The following is a 7,590-nucleotide window of genomic DNA, read 5'->3' on the forward strand; positions in this document are numbered from 1 at the left end:
TAGCAAACACCTCTAAAACACTAAGAAAAGGGAGTTTATGGCCCAAGATATTTTAGGTCCGTGAACTCCAATATATGGTGCCAAGTGGTGCCATAATTCCTCCTAAAGCCTTGAACAATTGCCTAGAACATATCCTATGTGAGTATGCGACTTGAAAGCATCATAAACACCCTCCCAAGGGAGTTTACGGCTGTAAAATCTAAGGGATATGGTCCCAGGGCCGTAAACTCCTCAAAGGAGTTAATAAGAAGCCCAAACACTTGTTTAAGCCTTGAAACAATTCACCATATGAGTTGTATAATTGTTAGACTTCATTTAGGGGCTTTGTTGAGAGTTTACAGCTAGGAGTTTACTCCCATGGGCCGTAAACTCCAAGACATATGGTCAGTTGACCATAAACTTCCATTAGAGGCATTGCACTCCTTTGTTGCAACCCATTAGTCTCCTAGCACTTGACCAAAAGTGTTTTCCTCGCGTTTAAATGTTTATACTTGTATAATTAGTGTTTTAATCACTAATCATTTATAAACATATGTCTTCATATGTAATAAGGATCATTGTGTGTGTCTAAAGCCTTCACTTGACACCAAGCACTTGTCCGATCCTTCCTTACGATAACAGTCTATTCAATTCCAGTCACTTACTGCAGGTGAGTTCATACACATTAACTAATGTTTTAAACTATTTTTAAATGTTTTATGGGGGGGGATACAAGTAGAATTATGCTAGTTATTATATCAATCACATGTGATTAATATGCAACATTCAAATGAAATACTACACATTAGCCGTTTTACCAAACAGTTTCCTTCAAATGATTTTTATAAACAATTTTATATGTTTTAAACTCTTTATTACACTGTACATTTTACTCTGTATATTACATTTCAAACTTATTTACAATTGTGTTTCAAACAAATGTGTCCTTATACTTAAACTGTTTTATCAAACCTATGCCTTCAAACTGTTTTATTGGTTGACATCAAGTCGATCTTTTCTGAAAATAATAATTATGTTCAAATGTTTTACAAAACTTATTTATGCTTTTATATTATAAATTGCATGCCTCTATATGTATAGTTATTTAAGAAATGTTTAAAAGACTTAGGAAGGCTATCCACCCTATTTCCTTTTCACGCTTGAGATGTGGTCTGGTGGGATATCGGGTACTCGTCCGAAGGTCGTTTAAATATTAGTTATATATCATGTGTACATATATAGTCATAAATGGTCCTTCCGGTTCATCCCATGCCCTTGGGTAGCAAGGGTATACATCCATGTCCATACGTACCAGTTAGATTACTAGTAAACTACCATATGGGTAGTTTAGGAAGATACTAGAACAATTACTAGAACGCGATATCATACAATGAGTCAGTTCATTCATGAGTCAATACTTCCTAGAACATTACAATACATTACATATACTACGATACTAGGAATAGAACATATACAACGATACTAGAACGATTACATTACTATACTTGCTAGGTAGAGAGCACGTACATTACAGCTAGAACAGTTCATTACATTACACTTACATTAATACGTTCATAAAATTGTGATGTGTATTGGAGCATGCCTTAAATGTCATGGCCCGAGTTGTAGCCAGAGTCTATTGAAGGGAGAGCGTGAGTTTGCATATAGATCTATACTGGATTGACTATCCTACACCTTGCTGCTAGCTACAGCGGAACCTGCAGGTCTACGGGTGCCAAACGTCATTCCGTTATTACGACCATTCATATGTCGTTGTTACCAGTCGATAGTATGGTGCAATTAATCACATGATGCCTTAATATAAATCCGGTTTAAGGTAGTTAGTACAGCAGTAGTTCTTATAGCTCTACGTTTTAGTACTACATTAATTTTCCCTATACATATATTTAGTGATCTATTCATTTAAACTATAAATGTAAAAACTATATTTTGATAATGATAGTTACACTTGGGAAAATTACACACTTTTACAAGAGACGAACATATAGAATAGTTAAGTCTTGGTAGAAGACTACATTGAGAACAGTTAGGTCTTGGTAGAAGACACTCTTATATAAAAGTAGGAATCATAGGGATTTCTAGGTTTTTCAAACATTTACAGTTCATTTAGAAACAATTTCATATTTACAATTCATTTACAAACATTTTCAATACTTACATTTCATTTACTTACAAATTCTTACATACAAATTAAGACACTAAACACTTATGATCTCACCAGCTTCAAAGCTGATACTCGCTTTCAAAATTACTTGTATCCTCAGGTCATCATAGACAGGTACCGATGCAAGGAGAAAGGAAGATGGAGCTTGTTCAAGACTCATCTTTCATTTTGATTTATGCTTTAGTGTTTATCAAAATTTGACAGAACACTTGTATAATAATTATATTATTAATGCAATGGATGATGTTGTTGCTTGTTTACTACTTTTCATTGTTGTGATACTGTACATGACGTCCTCCACCCTAGAACGTTTCCGCCGTTCTTGGTTTTGGGGTGTGACACGATCCTAAAGAGAATCTCAAAAGGCCCTACGTATCTTGGGTTTAGCTTTCCACGCTTACCGAAGCATATCAAGCCCTTCCAGGGAGAGACTTTCAAAAGAACGCGGTCTCCCACCTGGAATTCTAAAGGTTTCCTTTGCTTGTCTGCATAGCGTTTTTGTCGGTCTCTAGAGGCTTTCAATCGTTCACGAATCTGAACGAAGTGTGTGATGTGCGCGACCGGACGAGCTCAAGTAAGTGTTCCCCAAAGTACCCATACGAGTTTATGTTATGTTTATCAGCTTTTGTAGAACAGCATGCTAGAATAGGACTAAGGATCTAGGAGTGATGCCTTATGTGCCTGCTTTTTGTGTTTCAGTTGTATGAGAATTGCATGCTAGTTATTGAGTAGACAGCAAGTAGGATAGCCTGATTAGGTTATGCCTGATAGTATGAGCTTAGCACTTTATGCTAGTACAGTTCCTGTAAGCAGATAGAGTTGATTGAGATTGTTACCCTTGTCTGAATGCTGCTTGCTTCATGCTATGTGGGACTCTGAATAATGGGAGTTAGCCATTAGGCGAATACGTCACGTCACATGTGATCAGGGTTGAATAATCTTAGAGTGCCGGATTTGATCCTACTGACTCTCGTTTGAGTCCAACCGTTGTAGGGACGAGTTGCGTACTCGAAGGATTATCTGAGCCTCGTCACATGTGATGGTATTCGGGTAATGGCTAATTGGCATTACAAGGAGGCTTGCAGCAGCTGGGGACTGGATAGAGTAGAATCAGAGATTTTCGTAGGGCAAGCCTAGGATGAGTATAGCAATGATCAGTAGTAGTGAAAGGGATCTGGTGGAGTCGAGGCATTCCTTGAAGAAGGTACGGATAGATGTGGAAGGTAGTATGGGCTCGTACTACTGAAAGCAGAGGATCTGTACCCGAACCAAGGAAGGCCAAGATAAGACCAGGGAACTTGTAAGTAGCAGTGATCCCTCAGGAAGTATCAATATCACTAATGATTGTATTATGTATTGCAGAATGGTGGTACTTCGATCGAGGCCGGTAGATGGCGGTTCAGGAGAGGGGTCAGGTTCGGGATCAGGTTCCGAGCCGGTAGATGAGGGACTACGCGAGCTCATCGCGTCAGAGATCACCAGAGGCATCCATGAGTCGACCCCCATCCTCTTTGGGTCGATCAAGGAAGGGATCATCGAGTTGATGGAGGATCGCCTTCGGGCATTCAGGAGTGATATGGCATCTAGCCAGTCGGGATCTCGCACACTGTCCTTCAAGGACTTCAGGGGCAGTGGTGCGCCGGATTTCCATGGGGTGAAAGACCCCATTGCTGCCAGGCGATGGATTACAGACATCGAGTCTGCACAGTTGACTAGCTTCTGCCCCGAGGGGTCGAAGGTGAGGTATGCAGTCGGGTGTTTACGGGACCGAGCCCAGGATTGGTGGGAGTCAGTGGGTGACTCGTTGGGAGCCTCAGCTATCGAGGCTATGACCTGGTCGGACTTTATGACCAGGTTCACGGTAGAGTTTGCACCGGCTGTCGAGCTTCAGCAGTTGGCCAGGGAGTTTCCGGACATGAGGCAGACGACAGAGACTGTGGCGGAGATCATCGCCAAGTTACGGGAGAGGGCTTTGTTGGTGCCCCAGTATGCTGGTGACGAGGATATGAGGAGGACCCGCTATCACGACATGCTCTGGGCTGATATCCGGGAGTACATTAGTTTTTCAGCTTGCCCCACCTTGGACTCCATGATTGTCAGGGCGAGGAAGAGGGAGATAGATTTGGAGCACATCCGGAAACGGAAGGCAGAAGAGGGTCAGTCAGGAGGGGCTGCGGGGAAGATGCCCAAGGGATCAGATGCGGGGCCGAAAGGCCAATAGGGACGAGGACGCTGCAGGAAATGCGGCAAGACGCACGAGGGAGCGTGCCGGTTCGGATCATCAGGCTGCTACAAGTGCGGCAAGCCTGGGCACTTTAGCAGGGATTCCACGGCTCCGGCAGCAGTTATTCAAACATCGGAGTTGCTGTGTTTCCACTGCAACCAGAGGGGCCACAAGAAGGCCAATTGCCCCCAGTTGACAGTTTCAGCGCCAGTGAAGGCGCAAGCTCCAGCGACCCTGCGGATCACGGATGGCCGGCATGGCAAGGCAGAGGCTCCGGTGGTGAGGAGCCGAGCATTTCAGTTCACCTCCGAGGAGGCACGCGCCGCACCCGATGTGGTGACGGGTATGATTCTTTCCCTTTATTTTATTTTTTATGATGTTATGATATTGATATGTGCTCCGTATGTATATGTATGCATTAGGACCGTTCCATGTGAACGACATCCCAGTTCAGGTGTTGTTCGACTCGGGTGCATCCCGATCATTTGTTTCCCTTGCGCTTAGCAAGAAGTTTCATGAGACTTCGGGCGAGTTAGATTGCCCTTTAGAGGTAGAGATCGCTGATGATCGATCGGTGCGAGCATCGATGGTGTTTCGAGATTGCATATTGCGTTTCTTTGAGGAGCGATACTTGGTAGACTTGGTGCCCATTCCGTTGCGCGGGAACAAGGTGATTATAGGCATGGATTGGTTGAGCCCTAATGGGGTGGTGATAGATTGCGTGCAACAGCTAGTGCGGGTCAGGACCCCAAGCGGGGGAGAGTTAGTGATTCATGGTGAGAGGCCGCAGTGTGGACTCGCAGTATGTTCAGCAGCAAGGGCGAGACGCTACCTTCAGCAGGGATGCATAGGATATGTCGCGTATGTGGTGGATACCCGGGAGGCGGGTAAGGTGACAGTGAGCGAGGTTCCGGTGGTTCGAGATTTTGCAGATGTTTTCCCGGAGGAGCTTCCTGGGATACCTCCGGACCGACAGGCGGAGTTCAGGATTAACCTTGTTCCTGGTGCGGCTCCGATAGCCAAGACACCGTATCGGTTGGCTCCTCCTGAGATGCAGGAGTTGTCTACACAGTTGCAGGAGCTGTTAGACAAGGGATTCATTTGACCAAGTAGTTCACCCTGGGGAGCCCCGATTTTGTTTGTGAAGAAGAAGGACGGGTCGCATCGGATGTGTATAGATTACCGGGAGCTGAACAAGGTAACGGTGAAGAACCGTTACCCGCTCCCGAGGATTGATGACCTCTTTGACCAGCTTCAGGGAGCATCTTGGTTCTCCAAGATTGATTTGCGTTTGGGTTATCATCAGATGAGGGTCAGGGAGGAGGATACGCAGAAGACCGCGTTTCGGACGCGCCATGGCCACTATGAGTTTGTGGTGATGCCGTTTGGGCTCACCAATGCTCCTGCTGCGTTCATGGACCTCATGAACGGCGTATGCAGACCGATGCTGGATCGGTCTGTGATAGTCTTTATCGATGACATCTTGGTTTATTCCAAGACTCGGGAGGAGCATGAGGAGCATCTGAGAGAGGTGTTGGAGACCCTGAGGAGGGAGAGCTTGTATGCCAAGTTCTCCAAGTGTGAGTTTTGGTTGCGCGAGGTGCAATTTCTCGGACACCTTGTCAACCAGAACGAGATTCTGGTCGATCCGGCCAAGGTCGAGGCCGTGATGAGATGGGAGGTTCCGAAGTCTCCGTCTGAGATTCAGAGTTTCCTGGGATTAGCAGGCTACTATCGGAGATTTATTCAGGATTTCTCCAAGATAGCCGTACCCCTGACGCGGCTAACGAAGAAAGCCGTGGTCTTTCGGTGGGGACCCGAGCAGCAGGCTGCGTTTGAGACGCTGAGACAGAGACTGTTCTGAATGAATCTACGATAGTTCTGAATGAATCTACGATAGTAGCTAGCGAGGCATAGAAATTGACAAATTTCTATAGGCGTCTTTGGTGCTGACCAGTTCTCAATGGCCTTGATTTTGGAAGGGTCCACGTGGATTCCCTCTTCGCTAACCACGTGACCTAAGAATTCAACTCTTTTGATCCAAAATTCGCACTTTGAAAACTTTGCGTAAAATTTTTCTTACCATAGTGTTTCCAAGATCAGTCGCAGATGTTTACTGTGGTCTTCCTTACTACGTGAGTAGATAAGTATGTCATCAATGAACGCAATGACGAACTGATCCAAGTAGGGACGACACACTCTATTCATTAAATCCATGAATACTGTGGGCGCATTAGTTAATCCGAATGGCATCACTACAAACTCGTAGTGCCCATAACGAGTTCGGAAGGTTGTCTTCGGAACATCCACTTCTAACACTCGTAATTGGTGATACCCAGATCTTAAATAATTCTTTGAAATGTAGCTCGCCCCTTGCAGTTGGTCGAATAATCTTCTATACGTGGTAGAGGGTAATAGTTCTTGGCAGTCAGTTTGCTCAGTTCTCTGTAATCGATACACATTCTGAACGATCTGTCTTTCTTCTTCACGAACAAGACTGGCGATCCCCAAGGTGAGAAGCTTGGTCTTATAAAGCCCTTGCTGAGCAGTTCATTAAGTTGACCGGATAGTTCCTGCATCTCAAGTGGGGCTATACGATAAGGCGATTTGGCTACGGGGGTAGCCCCAGGAACTAAGTCGATCCTGAATTCGACTTGACGTTGTGGTGGTAATCCTTGAAGTTCTCCCGGAACGACGTCAGGGAAGTCGCGCACGCCAGGGAGGTTCTCTAGGTCTTTTGTTTCTTGGTTCACATCTACTAGATGAGCAAGGAATGCATGGTATTCCTTTCACAGGTACTTCCGGGCTGGTATGCTCGAGATTATACGAAGGTTCGTACTTGGTTTGTCGTCGTAGATCAACAAGGTTTCGCTACTCGAGAGATTTAGATGGATTGCTTTCTCAAAATACAAAATATCGGCACGATAGAGACTCAACCAGTCCATGCCCACAATTACGTCGAAAATCTTGATTTACACTGGTATGAGGTCGATTAGAAATGAATACTTATCTAGTATCAGGTACAACCTATGTAAATCTCATTAGAAATCTCTATCTTTCCGTTAGCCATTTCTACGACGAGGGTTTCTTTTAGTGCTTCTGGTGCTTGATTAAGTAAGCGTTTGAATTTTTGGTTCCCGAAGCTCCTCTCTGCTCCACTATCAAATAGGACACATGCATATGAGTTATTGAGGAGGAACGT

Source organism: Lactuca sativa, chromosome 5 (assembly GCF_002870075.4).
Source record: "Lactuca sativa cultivar Salinas chromosome 5, Lsat_Salinas_v11, whole genome shotgun sequence".
Lineage (NCBI taxonomy): Eukaryota > Viridiplantae > Streptophyta > Magnoliopsida > Asterales > Asteraceae > Lactuca > Lactuca sativa.